At 39.2% G+C, this 26,092-nt stretch overlaps 2 pseudogenes; both read right to left on the bottom strand.

Annotated features, from left to right (window-relative positions):
* Positions 1–587: 587 nt before the first annotated feature.
* LOC116683975 (protein-lysine 6-oxidase-like) lies at positions 588–4,807 on the bottom strand (annotated as a pseudogene).
* Positions 4,808–5,505: 698 nt separating this feature from the next.
* LOC116683972 (voltage-dependent T-type calcium channel subunit alpha-1H-like) lies at positions 5,506–19,395 on the bottom strand (annotated as a pseudogene).
* Between the last annotated feature and the right edge of the window lie 6,697 nt (positions 19,396–26,092).

Raw genomic sequence — 26,092 nt, 5'->3', positions numbered from 1 at the left:
CAGCCGCCCCTAGTAATTCCTTGCAGACACACAGAAAGAGACGTAAGACAGACACACGGATCCAAATTAGAGCTTTACAGCAAATGGGTGTGTTTTTGTCTTGGTCAGCATAATTGATGAGGCCAAAATAGGAAAAAGTTATTCTTATGGAAAGATGTTGGCTTTCGTGCATATCACGTTCTGTTCCCATATCATACTACACTCATCAGCACAAAGAAAAGAACTGAAACAAACTGTAACTGACACGAAATAGAGCTTTTAAACACGCATGCACGCACACACACACACAAACACAAACACAACACACACACCACAACACAATTGATTTCTTTACATATTTTGTTATTACAGTAAAAACAGAGACCCGTGGAAGCTAGTAACTTATAAAAATCATATAGACAACAAATGTAACTGTAAAAATATAAACATATATTATATATTATATAGCCTATTATATGATTTACCAATAATTCCCATAGTTACTTTAACTCACACCATCTCAATGTATGACATACTAAAATCTGGTAGGCACACTGTACACACCACTGTACACGCCACGTACATGAACTGGGATAAGGACACTGAACTCACTGGTGACATCTGTGCCATCCCACTCATGTCTGGGCTTTACTGGGAGGAAGTCTGCTGTTCCTTGCAGGACTCTGTAGTCGAGGTCCCTCACATTCGGGTGATTAGCAGACCTAATGCAAAATGAAAAAGAAAGGGAATGAGCCAAGTATCTTCACTAAGAGCAGAAATGCCACTAAATAACTAAGCACAGCAGGGGGGTTGACTTGGATCACTCTTTTTGTTTGTGGTAACTTTACATCACTTTATCCTTTACACACACTCACTGCACATTCAACTCCTTCTCCTCCACTTTACATAACGATGCATTACTGTGCAAGCGACCGGGGTGGTTTCGGGTCTGCCTCAGCAGTTTTTGCATTCACCTCAGGAATCCTTTGCCTTTCACTTCAAAGATTCTTTACTTGGCAAAGTGGCTGCTGAGAGTGCGCTGAGAGAGAGAGAATCTAGTTGCCAGGTTTATGTCCAGCCGCTCTGTCCAAATGGGCCTGAGGCCAACGCACATCCTAATGTGGCAACCACAAAAGACACCCTCAATCATTATCATTATTATTTGATGTATACGGTATACCCCATTGGTTTTTATGTTTAAAGGAATAACATTTTATCACACAGTAGAGGACATGTGCGTCACAAAAAGTCAGTTAAAGACAAGCGGTAATACAATACTCGTACCTTCACTTAGTAACTAATTACTGACTTAATTGGTCACGACTTATATAGTAATGCGATGTGATGTCATATTAATGAAAGCACCTGGAAAGACAGTTTTCTTCCACAGCACAGCGAAGTGCGTACATCTGCACTCTCTGGATGTAAGAGGCAGCTTGGATGTAGTAAGGGTCAGGAACCAAGTCTGGGAGACCTGCAAAAAAAAAACACTCAACTTTAAATGAATGTTATGTATGAATGTAAACATACATGGACTCAGCCAAACACACATTTCTTTTGGTTAAGACTTTTGAAAATAGGAGCTTCAAACTTAGTCTCTCTTCTGGAAAAGATGTGGAAGCTTTCAATAATATTCTTTAAGGAAGTTAGGGCAGAGAAAACATGAATTAATCATGCGGCATAAGCACAACCATACATCATCACAACATTACCTCGAGTATCTCACCTGTATCTAGTAGAAAATATATTATAGCTACTGATTTGAAATATAGGCAATTGAACATGTTTTGATGTTTAAAAAGTAATGCTTGTTATACCTGAGCACATTTGCAATCAAATTCTTTAATAGCATACTTCTGCAGATTATGGAATGGAGAACTTTGGATGCTTATATTCTCATAATTTATATTCTTTAATAACTTATATATATACTCACCGGCCACTTTATTAGGTACCCCATGCTAGTAACGGGTGGACCCCCTTTTGCCTTCAGAACTGCCTCAATTCGTCGTGGATAGATTCAACAAGGTGCTGGAAGCATTCCTCAGGGAGTTTGGTCCATATGACATGACATGATGGCATCACACAGTTGCCGCAGATTTGTCGGCTGCACATCCATGATGCGAATCTCCCGTTAACCACATCCCAAAGATGCTCTATTGATTGAGATCTGGTGACTGTGGAGGCCATTTGAGTACAGTGAACTCATTGTCATGTTCAAGAAACCAGTCTGTGATGATTCCAGCTTTATGACATGGCGCATATCCTGCTGAAAGTAGCCATCAGAAGTTGGGTACATTATGGTCATAAAGGGATGGACATGGTCAGCAACAATACTCAGGTAGGCTGTGGCGTTGCAACGATGCTCAATTGGTACCAAGGGGCCCAAAGAGTGCCAAGAAAATATTCCCCACACCATGTCACCACCACCACCAGCCTGAACCGTTGATACAAGGCAGGATGGATCCATGCTTTCATGTTGTAGACGCCAAATCTGACCCTACCATCCGACTGTCGCGCGCAGCGAAATCGAGACTCATCAGACCAGGCAACGTTTTTCCAATCTTCTATTGTCCAATTTCGATGAGCTTGTGCAAATTGTAGTCTCAGTTTTCCTGTTCTAGCTGAAAGGAGTGGCACCCGATGTGGTCTTCTGCTGCTGTAGCCCATCTGCCTCAAAGTTCGACGTACTGTGCGTTCAGAGATGCTCTTCTGCCCACCTTGGTTGTAACGGGTGGTTATTTGAGTCACTGTTGCCCTTCTATCAGCTCGAACCAGTCTGGCCATTCTCCTCTGACCTCTGGCATCAACAAGGCATTTCCACCCACAGAACTGCCGCTCACTGGATGTTTTTTTTTTTCGGACCATTCTCTGTAAACCCTAGAGATGGTTGTGCGTGAAAATCCCAGTAGATTAGCAGTTTTCTGAAATACTTAGACCAGCCCTTGGCACCAACAATCATGCCACGTTCAAAGTCACTCAAATCACCTTTCTTCCCCATACTGATGCTCGGTTTGAACTGCAGAGAAGATTCTCTTGACCATGTCTACATGCCTAAATGCACTGAGTTGCCGCCATGTGATTGGCTGCTTATAAATTAAGTGTTAACGAGCAGTTGGACAGGTGTACCTAATAAAGTGGCCGGTGAGTATATATATATATATACACACTACCGGTCAAAAGTTTGGGGTCACTAGAAATTTCCATTGCACTCCGTTATAGGAGAATACCAGCTGAGGTCAGTTGCATTGTTTTTTTAACCAGCGCAGCAGTTTTCAAATTACATTATGTGCTTACATAATTGCAAAAGGATTCTCCAGTGTTTTCTCAGTTAGTTTTTTAAAATGATATCAGATTAGTAAACAGAATGTGCCTCTGGAACATTGGATGAATGGTTGCTGATAATGGGCAATGTAGATATTGCATCAAAGATCAGCCACCCACTCAGTCAGATCAGCTGGTATTATGTATGGCAGGGGCATGGAAAATTGTAAGTGACCCCAAACCTTTGACCGGTAGTGTAAATATATATATAAAAAAAACTTATAATGACTCCTTCCCAGTCTATCAATAGGCCATTTAATTTGAATGTTGCTCAGAGGCTTTCATACTGGAAACATTAGTTTTGTCCTTATGGGGAATATGTGCCTCAGCATTGCTCCACTCAGTGCTCCCCAGGGCTAAAGATAATTCAGACCTTTGAGTCAGGGTGTTATCAATTGAGTTGTTTTGATTACGTACAAATTACAACTTTTAGGCTATCCACTTTTCCTCCTCCTGTGCGACTCACCATTGTGGAAGAACCTGGTGCCATAACCCGGTCCTGGGTGGAGGGTGAACACTGTTCCTGTTTCTATGGTCTGGTGGGTAAACATTATAGAAAACTGAGTTCCTGTGATGAATACTGTGCGGATCCCGTGCGTCATCCACATCCGTAGTCCCTGTTGTATCCGGCCTTGTAGGAGGAAAGTGTATTTCTACGCCGTTACTGGACAGCGCTATGGGAGAATCATTTGATACCGCAGGCAGTGACTGCGCTCTTTGCGCACAGCGAGCGTCCCCTAAATGGTTTGCTGCGGGATGCGACGTGCGTCCCCACTATCCTCTCTTATCGTGTCTCACGCAGCTAGGTGGCCGGGCAACTGACTCCGAGTTTATCCTTCCGACTGGCTGTGCGTTAAGTCCGGTGATCCTACCGGTGACGTCGTGGTGTGTTGTGCGCCAGCTCCAGGTGCACTCCGGCTTCCTCGTGGGACTCCACTGCCGGAGAACTCCTGGATAGTGGTGAAAGCCACGGCGCTGCCGTTTGACGCTTCTTGTTGTGAAAGGTATCCCACTGCACAGCCTCTCTGGGGGTTGCGTAGCGTGGAGGGGACTGACTGTGCGTCCCGGGTATTCTCGAGCCGAGTAAATACTGACCCGCATCAACACCAAGAACCGATACGTCCATTTGACTGAGGTCGTTTCGATGAGAGTGATCCCCGGCTGCCTCCTCGAGGTCTCCATGTCTGGTTCTGCTGGATCTACTGAGCGCAACAGGAGGAGATGAAGTCGGTTAAAACTGTTTTTAGTTGTCAACATGATCTGAGTACGCCTTCTGGTCTGCGCAAGGGAGCGATATTGAGTCCCTGTGCTCATTAAACTGTACATCTGACCGTTATTCTTTCACTGAATCCGATGTCTCCACGGTCCGACACGTGCACGTAAACGGTGCTGACCGGTTCAAAAACCACACCAAACATCTAGGAGGCAGACTAATACAAGCACAAACTTCTCCATGGCTCAATGTGTTGGCATCTCTGTGAAGAGCTCCAACACTGACGACAAACATTTGGGTTTGACCTGGGAGTGATGGGGTGGTGGTTTGAATAAACTCCACTCACTCCACTGCGCACAGCATCATAAGAAGAGAGAGAGAGAGAGAGAGAGAGAGAGAAGAGAGAGAGAGAGAGAGAGAGAGAGATCCATACCATTAATGCGGAATGACATGTTACAACATTGTTCGCATTATTATATTTTGATATATTTTGAATTGTCATGTTTTTTTTTTCTTCGCATAGGATAATTAAAGCCATTTCCACCGTAAATTGTTGCATAAAAGTGTCAGAATGCAGGAAATTAAGTATTTGACGCTCAAAACTTTCCTGGGGGAAGACACCCAGACGCCCATCATGGCCCATACAGTACAGAATACCCACTACAATACATCAGACTACACCCTGTTTTTATCCGAATATCGGCAAAGAGCGTCACTCAGTTGAACCATTTCACCACCGTTAACTGAGTGGGCTTCATTTGTTTCGGCATGTGCGTGAAGACAGTTATCAAAACATTAGGCGGTGGTAGTGGTGAAGAAGCAGAAGAAGAAGAAGAGAAGAATTTAAGATCATAAACTCCCATGTGTAAATCAAGTGTGTTCCATTTATTAATTTTAACTCATCTCACAACATATAAGTCAAAATGAACATAGATACACAGTATAAGTAAAAAATAAGAAGAAAGAGAAAACAAGACATATATTCAAATTTATGACTGTGTCATCACTGAGAATCCATTTGTGTTGTCGTGGCTGGAACTGGGTTCGACATTCTGGGTGGACAGCCGAGACGGGTCATGCTCGTCTTCCTCCTCCAGGGGGGGACAGGAGTTAGTAGGTTGGTTCTGAAACATTACAATTTTCTTCTATTACTTAATTGTATTTCAATCTCAAAGTAATAAATCAAAGTTGGTTTATCGTGATTATCATTTGCATAATCTTGTCTTGTTACTGTTTTTAGAAGTTTAGGATTTAGCCATTTTTAGTTTGTACAGGGTGTTTATTTACAGTGGAGCTGAGGTTATAAGGGTCAGTTTGATAAATTACATTTAAAAACCAGTATCCCTGTTACTTTAATATACTACTGGATGCACTAAAGGTCTTTGGGGGATTAATCAGACTAACAAAACAACATTGTTCACACTGTTTAATTATTTTTTTACCCTGAAACTGACTCTGACTGATCCTCAATGCTGTCTGTATAATACGTTACAGTAAGAAGAAGAAGAAGATTTTATTTAATTTGGTACTTATTATAGAAAAAAATAGAATGTGCAAAGCAGCTGTTGTTATTAGCTGTTGTTATATGTTTGTGTGCTTTCTTGGTCTGTGCATTTGTAGGAACTGTACCTCGTGGCTGTCCTCTAGAGCTTGCATGATCACGGCCACCACCAGGTTTACCAGCACAAACTGGGCCATAACACAAAAACTGGAGAAGTAGATTGGAGAAACCCAGTGCAAGTAGCTGGAACAGCCCTCATCGTTGGGACGGCATTCCCTCAATGTGTCCTTGAGAAGCACAGAGCAAGATCATAATGAAAAAATAGACTGAGGTACCATTACAAAATCTTTCTTACTTTTAAATCTTGACTGGTACCGTAAATCTGACAATAAAAACTTAAAAGATGTATTTAAAAATTCCCAAATAAACAAAAGAAACAACTTCTTATAAGTTGGGATACAACATTATTGCAACACTTTATTAATGGGTCTGTACTTTACTAATAATTTGCAATAATTCCCTGCTGTTACTAAACTCTAACTTTGTTACACTAAAGCAATTAACTGAACTAAATCAGTGTGCCAATTAAACACAGATTATTGTGGCCCGAGATGCTTTATGTTTCGGGAGTTTTTGTAAAAAATTGCAAAAAAAGTTGCATTGTTTTTTGTAGGTTTGTTGCAATGAAGTTGCGGGAGATTGAGAAAATTGCAAAAAAATGTGAATTGTGTTCTTTAAAAATAAAAAGGAAATTCCTGCATCCATCGTGTGTGTTTGTGTGTGTGCACGTGTCAGTTGCGAGGGGAACTCAGCAGCCCCCCGCCGCTGCAGTGAGCCGACAGGATTGAAACAGCAGCCACTTCAGCACATCGGAGTGAAAAATCATTACAGCGGACTTTGATGTTAAAATGTTTACAGGTTGGCAGGATGGTCTGACATGTTTTGCACGGTCTTTCATTGTACGTTTTGTTGGCAAATGTGAGATGTTTGAGTCACGCACGTCTCCTTAAACAAGGAAATGAATTGGCCACCTACATGTGACGGCAACACGTTCTCACTCCAGCTTGGTCGTTGGCTCTCAGAGTCACATACTGATACAAAGTCTGGCACGTGGGACTGCTGGGATTGGTTGAAGTCGCGGGAAACTCCCGCTATTGGTAAATTTGCTAAAAGCTTGGGGTATAATAAATATATAGAGCTTGTGTAACTGCATGTATGAGTGTGTACATACTGCCATAATCCCGCTCCAGTTGTCTCCAGTGCACACTTGATAGAGCGTGAGCAGGGCCATCCCAAAGTGTTTGAAATTGGCGTTTCGATGTAAACCCAGGCAAATGTTATCGTCGGTGCATTCTGATTGACACAGAGGCAGAAAACACAGACATAGAGAAGTGATTTTTATGCACCATGGACATTTTCATTTCAAATAAAATCCTGTGTGTTTTTCAGTCAGCTACTAAGAAGCTAGCACATACAGTTATTTAGCCCCCAAAATAAAAAGTGATTTTTTTTTGTTTTTATATTATATTAGTGTGACATGAGCGTAGTATAGTAGTATAGTAGTATAGTATTTGTGATATGTCATAGTCCACTGTGAGAATAAGCTGAAATGACATTAACTGTGCTCTGGGTTGGCTGTGGTGTTGACTTTGCTAAATGTAAAGTAATGTGCTGTATTTATATAGCGCTTTTCAGTCTTAACAACTGCTCAAAGCGCTTTTACATCTGAAACATTCACCAGTCACACACATCATACACTGTGGCCGGGGCTGCCGTACAGGGCCACCTGCTCATCAGATAACATTACCACATTTGCGCAGCACGGGGGCAACTCGGGGTTCAGTGTCTTGCCAAGGACACTTCGATAATGCTGCATAGGCGGGGGATCAACCTCCAATTGGCAGGCAACCGCTCTACCATGAGCCAGCTAAGAATACTCCTTGATAAGTTTAAGCTTTCTTGCTTTCCTGGCAACAATATAAATACTGAGCAAACATGGGTCAGTTCTGGGACCATGATCCTTTGTAGTAAGCCTAGTTATCTATGTGTATGTTATGCTGGTAGTGTGACTGACCTAGCCTGCCAAAGAGCTCCACTCCCAGCGCAGCGTAGATGAAGAAGAAGAATGCAAAGAGTAGACAGATATTTCCAACCTGAAATCAAAAGGCTTGTTAGATCCTCCACAAAGCCAACATTATGTACCTCAACTTGATGGAACTACAAGCCTTTTTTTGAGAAAGGCTACCATTAAAGACAGGCCATGATTTCTAATTAGGCAAGGCAAGGCAGCTTTATTTGTATAGCACATTTCAGCAACAGGGCAATTCAAAGTGCTTTACACAAAATCAGTTAAACAGATAAAACACAAGTAAAAACAGTTAAAAATCATAAGCATTAAAAACCGGTAAAACACATGAATAGACAGTTAAAAACAAAATAGAAACATTAGGACACATAAAACACAAGAATAAAAGTTACAGTGCAGCATAAGAAATTTAAAGAAATGAGCAGTCATTTAAAGAAAGGCAGCATCAAAAAGAAAGGTCTTCAGCCTTGATTTAAAAGAACTGAGAGTAGCAGCGGATCTGCAGGTTTCTGGGACTTTATTCCAGATATGAGGAGCATAGAAACTGAAAGCTGCTTCACCCTGTTTAGTTCTGACTCTGGGGACAGAAAGTAGACCTGTCCCAGATGACCTGAGAGGTCTGGGGGGGTCATAGTGTAGTAGCAGATCAGAAATGTATTTTGGACCTAAACCGTTAAGGGATTTATAAACTAGCAAGAGTACTTTGAAATCAATTCTTTGAGGTACAGGAAGCCAGTGTAAAGACTTCAGAACTGGAGTGATGTGATCCAGTCTCTTGGTCTTAGTGAGGACTCGAGCAGCAGCGTTCTGAATCAGCTGCAGCTGTCTGATTGATTTTTTAGGGAGACCTGTAAAGACCCCGTTACAGTAGTCAAGTCTACTGAAGATAAAAGCATGGACAAGTGTTTCCAAATCCTGTTGACACATAAGTCCTTTAACCCTTGATATATTCTTAAGGTGATAATAGGCTGACTTTGTAATTGTCTTAATGTGGCTGTTAAAATTCAGGTCTGAGTCCATGACTACACCAAGATTTCTGGCTTTGTCTGTTTACCATTTTTAAATCAAATTACCATTTTTTTTTAAAGCACGTCATCTTTTTACTATTTTTGCTTTTTCGCTTGTGCTCCCATTTGCTGTTATTGGCTATTGCAGCTGAAAACTCTACACTTAGTGTGTCTGTTTAGTTGTAAAACAATAATCTGCATACTGTGAAATTTTTGGGGGGGGGCATTCAAAAATTCATCATCTCAAGCACAAATGCAGTAGGTGCATTCTCATCCATCTTAGTCACTTTATATTTTAATGAGTCAGACAAAAAAAAAAATGTTTTACCTGTGACAGCGTCTTGATAATGGTTTTCAGCAGAACTCGTATCTTTTGGCCTTCAGCACTGAAGTAGGACAAAGGAGTTGTGTAAATAACTTTGTATATGAGCATACACAACACACACAAACAGACATTTTACACAGCTAAAAAGATTACCCTTTGTTGAGTGTGTGTACAGTGGGGCTCGAATGTTTGGGCACCCCAGGTAAAATTTGTATTAATGTGCATAAAGAAACCAAGAAAATATGGAAAAATCTCCAAAAGGAATCAAATGACAGATTAGACATTCGAATAATATGTCACAAAAATTTAGATTCTATTTCCATCATTTACGCTTTCAAAATAACAACAATAACAAAAAACTGGCGTCTGCAAAAGTTTGGGCACCCTGCAGAGTTAATACCTTGTACCGCCCCCTTTGGCAAGTATCACAGCTTGGAAACGCTTCTTGTAGCCAGCCAAGAGTCTTTCAATTCTTGTTTGAAGTATCTTCGTCCATTCTTCCTTTCTATTCTAACCTCATCGGCCCGCAGAACGTGTTCCCACAATGCATCAGGTTTGTCTATATGTTCATTTGCAAACTTTGAACACTGATTTTTGTGGTGAGGACGTAGAAGAAGTTTTCTTCTGATGACTCTTCCATGAAGACCATATCTGTACCAGTATCTCTTTATAGTGGAATGGTATTCCACAACTCCAGTGTCTGCCAGGTCTTTCTGGATGGAATGTGGATTTTGACTTGCTTTTCTCACAATCCTGCGAGCTGTTGTCTGATATTTTTCTTGGTCTTCCAGATCTTGCTTTAACTTCCACTGTTCCTGATGACTGCCATTTCTTAATTACATTCCGAACAGAGGATATTGGCATCTGAAAACCCTTTGCTATCTTCTTATAGCCTTCTCCTGCTTTGTGAACTATTTTCAGTTTCAGTTTTCTAGACAACTGCTTAGAAGAAGCCATGGTGCTGATTGTTGGGGCAAGGTCAGATGAGTCTGGTCATTTAAAACCGTGACAGAGTGACATCACCTGGTCTTACAGACGACGATTGAGAACAATCCATGACACTGTCAGGTCTCAGCTTTCCAAAGGGGGGGCGGTGCATGCTATAAACTCTGCAGGGTGCCCAAACTTTTACAGACAACATTTTTTTGTTTTCTGTTATTTTGAAAGTGTAAAGGATGGGGAAAAAAATCTATCTTTTTGTGACATATTATACGAATGTCTAATCTGTCATTTGATGCTTTTTGGAGATTTTTTCCATCTTTTATTGGCTTTTCTATGCACATTAATACAAATTGTTACCTGGGGTGCCCAAACTTTTGAGCCCCACTGTATATGAGTATACCTTGTGCTAGTCTGAGTACTCTGCAGACTCTAAGGATGCTGGGATTAATGGGAATTGAGTCTGCCATATCCATCACTTGAAAAACAATACTGAGTATTGAAATCAAGACAACAGCGATGTCCAGCAGATTCCATCTAAACACATACACACAAAGCCATGCAACACTTTAGGCACCAGGAATACTAACATTCAAAAGCAAATAAGGAAATTCAATTCTCACTTATTCTGATGTGTTACCTGCTTTTTATGAACCTCAGTATGCCAAACGCCACAAGCTTCAGCATGACTTCAATGATCAGGATGATGGTGAACACATAGTAGGAATAGTCTGTCATCTTCTCTACATACTACACACACACACACACACACACACACACACACACACACACACACACACACACACACACACACACACACACACAGGTTTATTTCTATCCCCTCACACAGTCAATGCAAATTACACAGTGATTTTGTGTGTGTGTGCGCGCGCGCGCATTTACCAGAGGTTGATCATAATGTTGGAAACCCATCATCATGACACTGAGGAAAATTACGGCAGCCATGAAGAGGTCCAGGAAGCTACTGGTACAGAAAGTGTGGATAGACCGACGAATGGGGGAGTAATCTGTGTAATATGGAATCTCCTCAGGCTCTGAAATATACATGTTTACGCACACGTACACGTACACACACACACACACACACACACACACACATGCAGATAAACACAAACAGCGAAAGGGAGACAAAGTTGTAACAAACACTCAAAACATTTAGAGCTAAAATACTCAATACTTTTATATCAACAATATGATAAAATGTGTGTATGTGAAAGGCATCGCTTTTTGTGATGCACCCACAGAGAATGATCACATGATTCTGCAGTTCCCCTAAAGTCTAAGTAGCATTTTAATATCTTTCAGCTAATTTACTTTGTTTTGATTCATTCTCACCGCTCTCATCAACATTGTTTCCAGATAATGACTGTACACAACCTGTCCCAATACATGTATCAAGCCTTCGTGATCAGCAACTGTTTGTGTGACCTAACCAGGCTGTCAGTTTCATTTTTCACATTAGACTCTGAAATGTGATGCTTGGGAAAATAGATCATTAACAAGCTACTCCATTCTCCTTACCATTGCACTGGTCCTGTGATACTGTGGCTATTTCTGTAAGGCTTGAGCCTGCCGACACTGGTGGAAGGTCTCCACCATTACACCAATAAACATGTCGAGAAGAAAGAAGCTTATAATCATGAAGGTGATGAAAAAAATCAGCATCCATTCGTTGTAGTTCGTTATAGGCTGAGAGGAGAAGACAACAATAGAAAGATTAGATTTAATTTCTTGTGCATAAGAAATTAAAAATAAAGAACCAATTTAATACACTGCCATCTTAGAGGGAAAAAACAACCCTTGCGTTTACTATCTCTCTCTTCCCTTCCAATGTACATAACAGTGTAAAAATATAAATCAGAAATTTTGCCAGTAACAATACCTGTTGTTCTACTCCCACAGCATCCAGCCCATCATACATAATGTTCACCCAGCCATCCTTAGAGTACATTACAAATAAGGACATCAGAGCCTGAATGGGAAACAGAAATCACTGTTAAGTCAACAAACAGAGATTATCCAGGTCATAATATAATTAGCTTTTAAGTTAATTTACGGAATACACATTATTACAGTTAGTTGAAAATGGTTAATATGGCAAATATGTAATGAAATATATTACATACTACATTCCTCTCCCTGTTGCATCCTCTGTGCTTTAGTCCATACCTGAGGCAGGTTGTCAAAATTGTACACCTTTTGTACCCAGCGATAGTTGGCCGACAGACATTCACTCTTGTTGGTGATGTTGATTGTGTCTTGACCCAGACAGTAGAAGAACTTCCCTTTAAATAACTACAGTGTTTGTTAGAAAAAGACAGAGACAGAGTGTTTGTTGTGTTATTTTGCCAACTACATCAAAGCTGTCACTTTCAATGCCAGAAATAACAGGAATGAATTCCTAGGTGTTTACTATTAGTGCTGGCCAAGGGTCATGTTGTTCATTTCTTGATTGTAAGTCAGGGTATAACAAAGCTGTGTGTATGTGTGTGTGTGTGCGAGTGAATATATGGGTGCGTGAGTGTGCATCCCCCACAGTACCTGCACCCCAAGAATGCCATAAAAAAAGAGAAAGGCACAGCAAATAATGACGATGTTCCCAATGGGTTTAAACGAAGCAATCAGGGTCCACAGCCAGCTTCAGTTTCGGGGCTTGCTTGATCACCCTGGAACACATAAACATAGACAAACAAATGTTTTTTATAACCAGCACATGTATGACCAGACAAACTGACCCAAAGATGAAATAAGATGGGATGCTGACACAAAAAACGGTTTATGTACATAAGCACTGGTATCAACCCACACAAACATCATCTGCAATCATCTGTACTGTATACACGCACAAATTCATGACGTACCTCAGCGGGCGCATTGTGCGTAGCAGGCGCAAAACTTTGAGCATGCCCATTATATTTTTTTCACTTGTACTGGCCAAAGAGACTAAGATGTCGACTAAAGACAGTAACACCAAAAAACCATCCACAGCATTCCAGGCAGACCGGCAGTAGCTCTCCTTCCCAAACAGCAAACCAAGAGCTACAACCTGGTGTAACAACACATAAATTCCAACATATTACTCAATATACAGTGTTATAGTTTCATTAAAAATCTCCTAAAAAATACAAAATGATTGGTCCAAAATTATAACAAAGAATTTTCAAAATGGTTTCAGGCTACAACAGTCAGTTAAATAAATTGAGCTCTTCTCTTACACATTGTATTTTTCTTATTTGATCTCAACCCAGCAGGGGATGGAAAGTTCATTTCATTCATTAGAACAAACAAAACATTGTATTTATTAATTAACGCTGCCGTTTACCTTAAAGAGCATCTCTACAAAGAAAACAGCAGAGAACACGCAACCGGCTGTATTCAGGACCCAACGCTCCTAAAGGGAATATTGAGATTCCTTTTAACATGCTTCTTTGTATCACAATACACAAACTCATTACATATTATTGTTTCATGAAATGCAAAACATCCAACTTGTCTGTTTGTAAGTTTGTGACTGTATTTGCCATCTCTCTCACAGATTACATGCAGTATGATTATACTTGTGTGTGCATCTGTCAATATTTGTGTGTGTCCAATAGGATAGGGTTTGTATGTTAAGGGTTTACTGTATTTCCCTCTCCAAAGGAACAGTAACTGTAGGTGTCTCACCATGCTTTTATGGTTTATTGCAGGCCTCTCCACAGCGATGGTGGCACAGCTGAGGAGAATGAAGACCAGAATAATGCGGTCGAACAGCTTGTGAGAGATCAGTCGTTGACAAAAGATGCGGAACCTGAACACAAACACACGCACAGAAAATAGCTACAGTCAGAAACATCAGAGGTGAACCAATGGAATAAAAGAGACAGTGAAATGTCCCTGTAATAATCCTCTTTTGGCATTCTGCATGCAAAGTATGTATCAAAGAAACATTTTGTGTTTTTTATCTAAATCTCTCTTTCCCTTCCTGTAAAAAAATGCTTACCTGTTCTGTGGCGAAAACACATAAACTGACCACTCTTCATGTTCTTTGGACCAGCTGACCATTTTCTGGATCAAGTTCAAACATCGCTGCATGGGTAAAGAGTTACATATCAGCCACCTCTCTTTATCCAAAGCATGAAGAAAACACTTAAAAGAACTACCAACAACACTACAGAGGGGTGGTATACCAGCCAATGTTGCTCAGAATATAAGCAGAGACAAAATTAGCTTGATCATGTTACTTTCTGCTGCATTATTGTGTGTTAAACCTTGTAAAATCTCAAACGTCCACACCAGACTTCTTAAACTATCACTATTAGGAACTTACACTGTCCCCATTGGTATCTGTTGGGGCAGAGTCTCCCCTGGGGCTGCGTTAATCGCATTGTTTATCCTGGGGCAACAAAGAGAGAGAGAGAGGCCTCGGTTGGGTCCTGTGGGGCCCTGTGACAACAAGAAGTACAGCAAATGTGAGTGGGGGTATGTTTGAGCAAGTACAGCATCTCAAGTGTCAAAACTGTAACTATTAGTAAACATAAAAGTAAGTAAAAGTTGCTTATCACCAATTACTACCTCTGAGACCTCTCAACAGATTCTGAAAACACAGTTTGCACTTTTAAGAACTTACATTTCTCTGGTTGTTATCTGTCTGTACAGGGTTTTCAGGGGTCAAGATTTCCAGAGTGGAACTGGTAGACTCAGAGGAAGAGAGAGAAGAGTCTTGATCCATACTTGGGAAGCTCTGCAACAACAGGAAATAGAGTTTGGCAGATGTGTAAGTGTTTGAGTGTGCCGTACTTAAGAGCCATGTTTGGTGTAAAACACATTGCTGTTAGAGAAAACTAAGACAGAGGTCCTTACCCTAGCCTGGAAGCTCTGAACCACTATGCCCACAAGTATATTGAGAAGAACATGTTTTCCCAAAATAACGACCACAATAAAGTAGATAGAGGCCCATTTGGAGGTAGTTGCCATAGCGTTGTACATCACCACATTCCAGTCCTCCTGAGTTAGAATCTGGATTGAGAGATTTAATAAAAGAGAGTTGTACAGACAGAATTGGGGCAGAAATTGCATGACGATGGAATGGAATTATAAAGTCAAAAACTAACCTGGAACACCGTGACCATTGCCCAAAGCAGGGTGTCAAAGTTTTCCGCTCAACGATGACATCTCCATGGTGCGTCTCGAAGAAGAATTTACCTCCGAACAGGTGCATACCCATTATACTGCAGAGTACCAAGAACATACATGCACAATCATTGAGATGCATCTTGTGGGTGATCGTTATCATATGATATAGTAATAAAATAGCATCATTTGGAATTAGCTGTGACATTACAGATGTCTACAGACATACAGACACAAGGCGAGGGAGGATTTGTGTGTGTACATGCCTGAAAATAAAGATGAAAAATAGCAGTAGCATGCAGAGTGTGGCTGCCTCTGTTATGGTCCTCTTCAGCACGAGCAGTTGTCTCTTCAGGTAAGGGAGGAAGTGAAGCAACCTCACAAACCGCAGCAGACGAAATACACGCAGAACTGACAACCGTCCGTCTGCTTTAGATATTATCTCCCACAAACTGAAAACCACAAACAAACATGTCTTTAATATAATGTATGTTGAGGTTATAGGTTATATTGTGTATACTTTATGACTTAATCTAGTCTGAAACTAACACAAGCTACTAGTTTTACAACACTAAGTGTTGTCCACCTCAAGTATAACAGAAACATTGACAAACATGAGAAACAGTTTTTGTGTGTAATGGTTCCAATGAGAGTCAAGGAAATTGGGATTAAATCTGAATTTTAATAATGGCATGTATGACAGGACAAAGCAATGATGTCAGACTGCATGGGATCATATTACCTGATGATAACAATGACAAAGTCAAAGATTTTGTTTAAGTCCATAAAGTATGTCCAGGTGAGAGCCAGCAGCTTCATAATCAACTCCACAAGAAATATAATGGTGAAGACAATGTTACTGATCTGTAACACACGTGTCAACTCCTGGGGCTGTACAAAGACAGGATGGAAAAAAATAAAGCAAGGAAGCGGTATATATGGAGAGAAGGAGCAAAAGAAGGTAAAAATGCAAAGGAAGGAAGGAAAGAAAAGTAAAGTAGTTACTATTCTAATATTACTTTTCTTAATGTTGGAATATTAGGACATAATTTAAAAAGTATCTTTCTTAATTCCCAGCATAACAAAATACTCTAATCAAACCACCCCCGTTGCATTTTTTAACTGCTCAGTCTATCATTCACCTCACACACCTGAAATTAAATTCAGAGACGTAGACGAGTAGTAAGCAGACAGACACACTTTCATCCTCACCTGGTCATTATGCTCTATGGCCATGGTGACAATACTGAGGAAAAGAGCAAACATGACCAATCGGTCAAAGAGTTTGCTGTGGACAGTCCTCTTAAGCTTTTCCATGAATGGTCTCCAGACCTGATAGATCTGTCACAGAAAGGTAGTCAGTTAAGATAGGCAACAATGCTGCTGCTGATGGTTCTGCAGAAAGGTTTTCACTAGTCTCACCATTGAGTTATCAATCCTGCTGCTGTCGCATGAGGGTGCACCTTGTTATGCCTATTGGTAAAAGGACATAAAAACAGTCAATTTTCAGCTTAAATGGAGACATGTTTTGTTTGGTAATGTCCCATTGTGAGAAACACAAATTAACTAATGCAAACTATATTGTTCCATACTCAGAGCATGGAGCCCAATAATATCAAAGATTTATCAGAGAACTTCCAACTTTGCCTGATTGAGTACTACATGTACTACAACATAAGAAAGCATTTATATCTACTTTCATCCTGAGCATGAGGAATAATGCATTCGACATAATCTTCTACCGTTATACACACAGATATTACTGCAAACTACAAATCTGACCACAAACAAGACAAAGACCTCCAGGTTGTATATACATCTTATACAGTGACTGACCTGTTGCATTTACGGTAGATTGCCTGCAGCCATCCAATTAACTTGCCACAGAGCTGTGCAATAGCCACAGCACCAACACTTGGCTCTCCTGTATCTTGTTTCATTTTGTCCGAGAACTGTGTGGCGATGACGACTGCGTAGACGTTTATCATGACAAAGGAGCCCATCTGGAGGGGAAGTAAAAAGTTGCTATAAGAGCAAGGGTTCAAAAACTGCTTTGAGATAATTGCACCGGTGATTTAAGCATTGCTGCCCTCAAATTAATTAAGCTACTTAATTTAAGTGTTAACAATTAGTCTGTTTCAGGAGCAACACAACAAGCTTTTAGAAAACAAGTCTGTCTAAATGACAGCATTACAAGTGGCCCAACTCAAGTTGACAAGTTAAGGGTGGTTATGTCTATTTTTCTACAACAGAGCATCTAAAACAATGTGTTACATAAACATAACCTAACTAAAATCCAAAGTTAACAGATTACCTTTTCTTCATTTTATTTTAAGAACTGCAGCGAGTAAGGATTACTGTCAGATTAAAATTGTGTTCCATTGACTGAGTCATTAATACTACAGGGGTTTGGCGTGGGTCTATTTAAAACAAGACCCACATTATTGCATTTAGCATTGGGACTTATATTGAGGACCAAATCAAAACATAGTTTCAATGTATTTTGCTGCCTCTGCTGGATTTTTATAGTTGCTAATGAAATTATTCAACCAGAGTTAGAGACCATTATGTAGCTCAGATTTACCAGTATGGAAGAATACCAAGACATCATTTTTTTGAGACCTTAGAACACTTTCAATTACTATGGTTGTTAACTAAAAACAAAGAAAAGTGGCTACTCACAACAGTGACGAATACAAAAAATACAACACTCCACCAAGAATAAGCATCCATAGTATAAAACATGATTTCCGCCCATCCTTCCAGTGTCACAACCTGGAGGTAGACAGAGAGTGATAAAATAAATTTATATTATTATGTGGCAACATTTCATAAGCTTCTAGTTAAAAAACTGGTGAACAGTGGAACAGTAACTTCAGAACAAAGAACAAAACTGTTAAGGGTAATAATCCAGCCAGAGGAAACTAGACTCACCTATGACTTTATTGTTATTATGATAAATATTTTTCTGAACAGTAAAAGCCCTTGTTACCTGGAATATAGTTATCCAGGAGTAAGCAAAGTTATCAAAGCTGATAGCGCCCATGTAAGGGTTGTGGTCCCCGGGCCGACAGACATTGTAGAAAATGTTCCAGTTGACACAAGCGTTTACACTGGCTCCGGCCCCTGTAGAGACTACCCCATTTACAGCTGAAGAATACTGGTGAGCAGCCAATGAACAGGTTGTCCCATTATTGTGAAAAGGTGGCACATCTTGGCAGTGTTGCATCCCGCTTTTGCCATCACGCGAACAGATAAATGGGAGTTTTTCCTCATACTCGGTCATGTAATATGGACTTAAGGACACGTTGTACTTTCTGGATGGAGAAAAGAACAACAGTTTATACACTCTAGAATTAATACACTCTACATCATGACTTAGCTATTAGATTTCACATGACAGTTTTTTTGTGCTGTGTTGAAAAAAGAAAATGTATTTTGATACATATATATGCAAGTGAAAGGAGTACTTGAGTCCTAGACTTCGACTCAAGTCCGACTGCAGTAACTATTCTCTGGACATGTGACTGGACTTAAAATCGTGCACTAATGACTTGGACTTTAACTCAAGGATTTTATGAAATCTGACTTAAGCATTCATGAAATGAAGTGGGATGAATTTTCTGACTACTTATATGTTAAATGATGTGTAACAGGTAATTGTAACTCGACTAGGACTTGGAAATTTGAAAATGCAAATACTGCAAAAGCAGAAAAAGCCTTTCCTTACGTGGGAATGTCCTCTCCCAGGAAGCAGCGGTTGCGCAGCTGCCCCGCCCACAGCTGGACTCCCACAACAGCAAAGATTTGGATGACGAAGATGCAAAGGGCCATAACATTTGCGAGCATGGGCACGGTGCCTAAAAGTACTGTCACAACGTGGAGCATACCTACAAAGATGTGCACAAAAAGAAGGTTTATTACAGTGATTGACATCCATTGAGTCTCAGTGAAAGCTTGAAAGCTTTCATTCATATAATTATCAATATTAAAATGACTACATATTGCACTTACTATATGTACTTGCTGTACTATATGTTTGGAAACACTGAAAATAAGTTTTGAGGACCAATGCAAATGTTGAAATGTCAACTTACTGGTACTCTGCTGATGAGACGCAACGGTGAGAGCACTCGACAGAATTGCAAGTGGATGTCAAATATTTCAAACATAATATCCAACAACCTGAGAGGACAGTTGCAGACAGAAACAGGGAGAACAGTTTTTGGGGGTTCTTTCATTTACAAAAATCTAAATTTACAGCATTATAATGCTAAATATGAAAACTCTTCATAAACAAGCCATGAGAAGCTGACGGTTGAAAAACGTTTTCTGATGGAATTCCTTCTCTAAAATACATAAACAAAGTCAGGCCAGTGTGACCAAAGCTAACAAAGACCCTGCTATATTTGTGAGTGATTATGTATGTTGTCTTTAAACACGGGAGAAACTGAGACATTAAATATGATGTTTCCCTAAAGTGACTGCTGTTGTTTATCAGATAAAAAAAGAAAGAAAATTGAGAGGCATTGTGGAATACTAACTCTCCACAGTTGATGATGAAGTCCAGCTTGTACCAGTTGTTGCTAAGGTAACTCCCTTTATAGCCAAAGGCTCCCAGGGCCACCATCTTGATGAGCATTTCCACAACAAAGTAGACAAACACAAGGACCTCCAATATCTGGCCATACACAAAAAAAGAAAAAACATACAGTTAAACAGAGTAGAAACGATAACACTAATGCTAACGTACAAAAGTACTATTGTGTTTACTCATCCATACATAGGAACATTTTCAACTGATTGTATATAACAAAGGAATTTTATATACAATAGGTTATCAATCGCCTTTTATGTTATGTAATTATGGTGGTCTCAAATGTGTGATATGGTCACTTTCTCTGTCCAAAATGTTGGCCAAGTCGACCTGTTTTAAGAGCAGAAATGTTGTTTGTGACTCAACCAGGCCAGAACTGAAGGACTAGAGTGAAATGTATTGAACTTGAACAGTCTTACAGTTAAAAATATAATCTGTTTAAAAATTAGACAACCATTTTTCACACGAAAATACACGATGTATTTAATGACAGATTCACAGCACAGGTATCTAGTCACACTGCAATAATAGAAATTGAGGTCATCAGTATTGAACAATGTTGTTTTTGTGTTTTCATGGAAAGTAAAGATTTGGAAAATCCACACCAAGGATAACACTAACCTCTTGTGTGGTGTTCTTCATTCCCCCGGGCTCATAAATGGACAAATTACACAGTTGAGCACAATTATCAGTACAGACACATAATCCAACCACGTGGAAGAAGAGGTTAAGGTCAAAACACATGGGATGAGATTATATTTGTTCATTAACTCATATTATCATCAACAATTGATAATAGATAATTACGTAGAAGAAGCATAGGAACACAAAAACTAATAATGACCAAATCAATTCATACAATCTTGTAATGTTTTAAAATGCCACAGCTAGGCAAGGTGAGTGTATCCTCTAGATATATTCATAAATACATTGGTATGATCTACTCAAGTTTTATGTTGTATTATTTTTACACATATTGGTCTTTGATGTCAGACAAGGTTAAACTTTAAGCAGTAGGAAAGGATATGGGCTATGGGCCACTTGCAGACACAAGTTACGGAGTCTTGTGGTCTGTTTTAAGCGGCAAAAAAACTACTGGGGCCAGGGTCGGGTAGGGCAGCTGCTCCTCCTGCATGGAGATGCAGTGTGGGTTGGGAACTTCTTGTAAAGAAGTGCACTCCCGCCGCTGCTTCTCCTTCGGTCCCTTAGTGATGATGAAGTTCAAACACAGATATACTATAGGGAGGTCCACAGAGGTGCAGAGAGGAAGTGGGGTAAACACAGGGAAAACAGTCAGCTGACAATCAGAAAAGAGACGGGGACAGAGACAGTCTCTCAGTCATATCATCATCATCATCTCATCATCCCCCCCCCCAGCCCAGAGTTAAACTGCATGCCCTTCTGTTTTAACCTGATTCTAACACTGCTATCAGCTTCTTAGCAGCTCAGACAACAAAACTCACATCAGAAATGTCCTAATGTAGACCATCTGGGTTCCTCACATGAGCTGCTTGCTTCCTCATCCTTCCACAACAATTCAATCATTTTAAGGTCAGAACTTTGACTTGGCCTTTCCAAACATTCATTTTGTTCTTCTTTAAGGTAGGGGGGTAGATTTATTTTGTCACAATATAACAGGTATATGGATTGAAGTATAAATTGAGTTTGTAACTCCCTTCTCTCATAGCAGAAAATATACGTTATATACTGTAGAAGCAATTATAAAATGGTAAACAGAAATAACTATAATCAGTGGAGCAGTGCTGAGGATGAATTAGAGTTTGAGAGTTATGATAGCTTTGGTCAGGAGTGGTGTCGTTTTTATTTTAAGAGGGTTGTTGTTAGGGGGGGCCTGTTAAATCGAGTTATGTTCATCTGTTGCTGACCATTGTGGTGTCATTTTAGGCAAATAATAAATTATAACTTGTTCAAATTTCTTCTATTATGTTCACTTGCAGAATAGTTAAGTGTAGTTGAAATGTCCTTTGCTGTTAAGCTATTGTTATTTTATGCAAATAATAAATGAATCAACTTATTTATTAAAATTTATTACTGAACATAAAACTTAATTTCTCTTCATCTCCATATGACAGCAGAGTTTGCACACAGCAGGCATGGTGCGACACCTACTGGTCTGTTTTTGTAATCGTTTTGAAACTGCCCTTGAGGTGCCATGTATGGTGGATACAACATTAATATGAATTTAATTATTTAATATAGCGCTAACAGTACCAACTCTGCACACACACAAGTTTCAGGTTACCTATATTACCAACTTTATTGAACCAAAATGCGAACAACAATAAAATACCTGTATCAGTAATCTTGATTTAAACCAGTTCACAAAGTCACAATACAGTCAGTCATTTAAATACTGCCATCTGCTGGTAGACAGGGGGAACAGTTGGTCCATTGCGGGGAGGGAAACCACATTAAATATGAATTTAAGTATTTAATATAGCGCTGATAACAGTAGGCCTACTAAAATCTGCACATTTAAGTTTTGGGGTTACCCTATATTAGACCAACTGGATTATAGGTACCATTTTATACCAACTGTAGTTATGGTACCCTATATTACCACTGTATTATAGGACCCTATATTACAACTGATGTATAGGTTACCCATATTACAACTGTATTATAGGTTACCCATATACCAACTGTATTATAGGTTACCCTATACCAACTGTATTATAGGTTACCCTATATACCAACTGTATTATAGGTTACCTTATACCAACTGTTTATAGGTTACCCTATATACCAAACTGTATTATAGGTAACCTATATTACCAACGTATTATAGGTTACCCTATACCAACTGTATTAAGGTTACCCATATACCAAACTGTATTATAGGTTACCCTATATACCAACTGTATTATAGGTTACCTATACAAACCGTATTATAGGTTCCCTATAGTACCAACTGTATATAGGTTACCATATATACCAACTGTATTATAGGTTACCCCTATATTTACCAACTGTATTATAGGTTACCTATACCACTGTATTATAGGTTACCCTATATACCAACTGTATTATAGGTTACCCTATACCAACTGTATTATAGTTTACCCTATATTACCAACTGTATTATAGGTTACCCTATTACCAACTGTATTATAGTTACCCTATATTACCACTGTATTATAGGTTACCCTATATTACCAACTGTATTATAGGTTACCCTATATTACCAACTGTATTATAGGTTACCCTATATTACCAACTGTATTATAGGTTACCCTATATTACCAACTGTATTTATAGGTTACCCTATATTACCAAGTATTATAGGTTACCCTATACCAACTGTATTATAGGTTACCCTATATTACCAACTGTATTATAGGTTACCCTATACCAACTGTATTATAGTTACCCTATACAACTGTATTATAGGTTACCCTATATTACCAACTGTATTATAGGTTACCCTATATTACCAACTGTATTATAGGTTACCTATATTACCAACTGTATTATAGGTTACCCTATATTACCAACTGTATTATAGGTTACCCTATATTACCAACTGTATTATAGGTTACCCTATAGCCTACCAACTGTATTATAGGTTACCCTATATACCAACTGTATTATAGTTACCTATACCAACTGTATTATAGGTTACCCTATACCAACTGTATTGAACCAAACAATGCGCTCATTAAACAGGGCTGGTGATGTGCACGTGGATAGGCTATTATTATTAATTAATATTAAATAACTGTAATAAACTACTGTTGCCAACATATTTCTTTTGGACCAGGTTCATATCAGCCTATTTATTGATTAATGTTTTTCTTCTAACGTTACGGATAAACGTACACACGCACAATTACCCGTTATAAAAGCTCGGCTTTTATTTGTATAGGCTATATTTACTATTACTCCGGTCCACCTGTCTTTCTTTTAATGTAGCTCTTTAAACGGAGAAATGAAAATAAGAATTTCAAAAAACAAAAAACGGTCCGTTATTTGAAATCGGTTTACTCGTTTTTCGTTTTTTGACTTCAGAAACCAAAACGGAAGAACGGCTCTTTTTTTTTTTTTTACCGTCTCTTTGTTTTTGGAAAAACGGTGGTTTTCTCCTTATTTCGTTTTGTGGTTCAAACGAAAAAACAAACGATCAAAACGTACACGGACCCACAAGGCCATCCTTGCCCGTTTGCCCGTTTTCCATACTAAAATTAAGAATTTTAAAAGTTAATTGGTGCAGTAAAACTCATCAACTATCAACATTCACGCCTCTAACGTGAAACAGATCGTCTGATTACGTGACCCAATTAGGAATTTCATCTTTGTGGCAAAAGCTCTTCCTAAAAAAACAAGTAGCTATAACTTGGCTGAGGTTAAATTGTTCTCCACCTGTAAAATTTGTTAGTTAGCAATAACATTTAACTTTACCTGGTCGTTAATATGTCGTGGGAATCTTGTTGTTCAGTCCGATAAATATTTGATCATAAACATCCGTTTGAGCTCCACATTCGGTTGCCGTAGTAACTGTTGCATGTAGTGTGAGTGAAATATATGCTGTTTTGTTTTGATATGCAACTCAGTAGGATAGTCGTTGTCAAGGTAATAATAGAGTGTATAATTATTAGTATTTCTATTGTAGGCTAGCTAAATAATATTTTTCTCATTTACAGTTTTTTTAAAGAGTGTAAGTGTGTATCTGATGAGCAGGTGGCACCTTGTACAGCAACCTTGGCCACAGTGTATGAATGTGTGTGAATTGTGAATGGTTCCTGTTCTATGTTTAAAAAAAAAAAAAAAAAGCGCTTTGAGTAGGCCCTAGTCGTTAAAAAGTGTTATATACGAACAGTCCACTTACGTTTATAACAATCATGTTGATAAAAGCATATAGGAAAAATACAGTTCATTTAAATGTATTTTAAGCCAGGCATAAAACGTAGTAATAGTATCAGAAAGTATTTACTTTCAGAAAGTATGTAAACATATCTGCATATCTGCACTGAAGTGATGAGTGATGAGAAAGTGATGTATTGTCACATGTGATAAGATTGGAGCATGTCGTTTGAAACTACTTTAGACTATGTTTACTGGTGGGCTGTTTATTCTCATGACGGACATTTCAAACTCTCTGGTTTCAAAAATAACATGTACTTTGGGGTTTTGGATGTTTTTGAACTAAACAGTATAGCAATCATGCTTACGAATACAATAACGTTTTTCAGCATAAGTCTTACTTACAACACCATGGCGTTAGCATTTTTGTGTTTATATGTGCGGGCAAGATTTATATAGTTTGATAAATCCCACAGTCTTTTCAAAGCTATTGCTCAAATTGGCTGGTTTACAGGGAGGGACTAGAAATCCTGTCTGTTTTTTTGTATTTCAAGAGAAAAATGCTCCACAATATGAATTAGGGATGAGGTCCTCTTGAAATGTGCGGGGCTTTAACCGGCATGTTGTTTAAGCATGCAATTGATATGGGTTGATCAGAAATTGTTATATTTATTGCTGATTTGAAACTATTTACATGACAGCATTGAGCTTCAGATCAATGGTGTTGTCATGGTAACAAACAAACTATATACAGAACGTTTTGCAGCAATGAATACAACACATGCGGTTGCAATTATGAAGTAAAATGTAATGAACAAGAGTTTTCATACTCAATATAACTTTTTTTTTAACTTTTTATTTTTTTATGATCAGTGTGTTTTTTTATTTTTTGGTTCTTTTTTATTTTTTTATTTCCACACCAGGTATGTGTGTATACAGTGTGTGTGTGTGGTGGTGTGTGTGTGTGTGTGTGTGTGTGAAAGAGACACAGAGAGAGTGGGCGAGGGGCGGGGGGGCAGTAGGCCTAAAAAAAAAAAAAAAATCTCCGATGGCAGAGAGACGCAACGGGAGTTGCATGTAAACCAAGCAGCACGTCTGAAACCCACGTTCACCAGAAATCTACTGGTTACTATGTAAGGACATACAAAACCCACGTTCACCAGAAAT

This window comes from Etheostoma spectabile, unplaced genomic scaffold (assembly GCF_008692095.1).
Source record: "Etheostoma spectabile isolate EspeVRDwgs_2016 unplaced genomic scaffold, UIUC_Espe_1.0 scaffold00019167, whole genome shotgun sequence".
Classification (NCBI taxonomy): Eukaryota; Metazoa; Chordata; class Actinopteri; order Perciformes; family Percidae; genus Etheostoma; species Etheostoma spectabile.
Note: the sequence above shows the minus strand (reverse complement) of the source record. Positions and strands in the feature narration are given on the sequence as shown.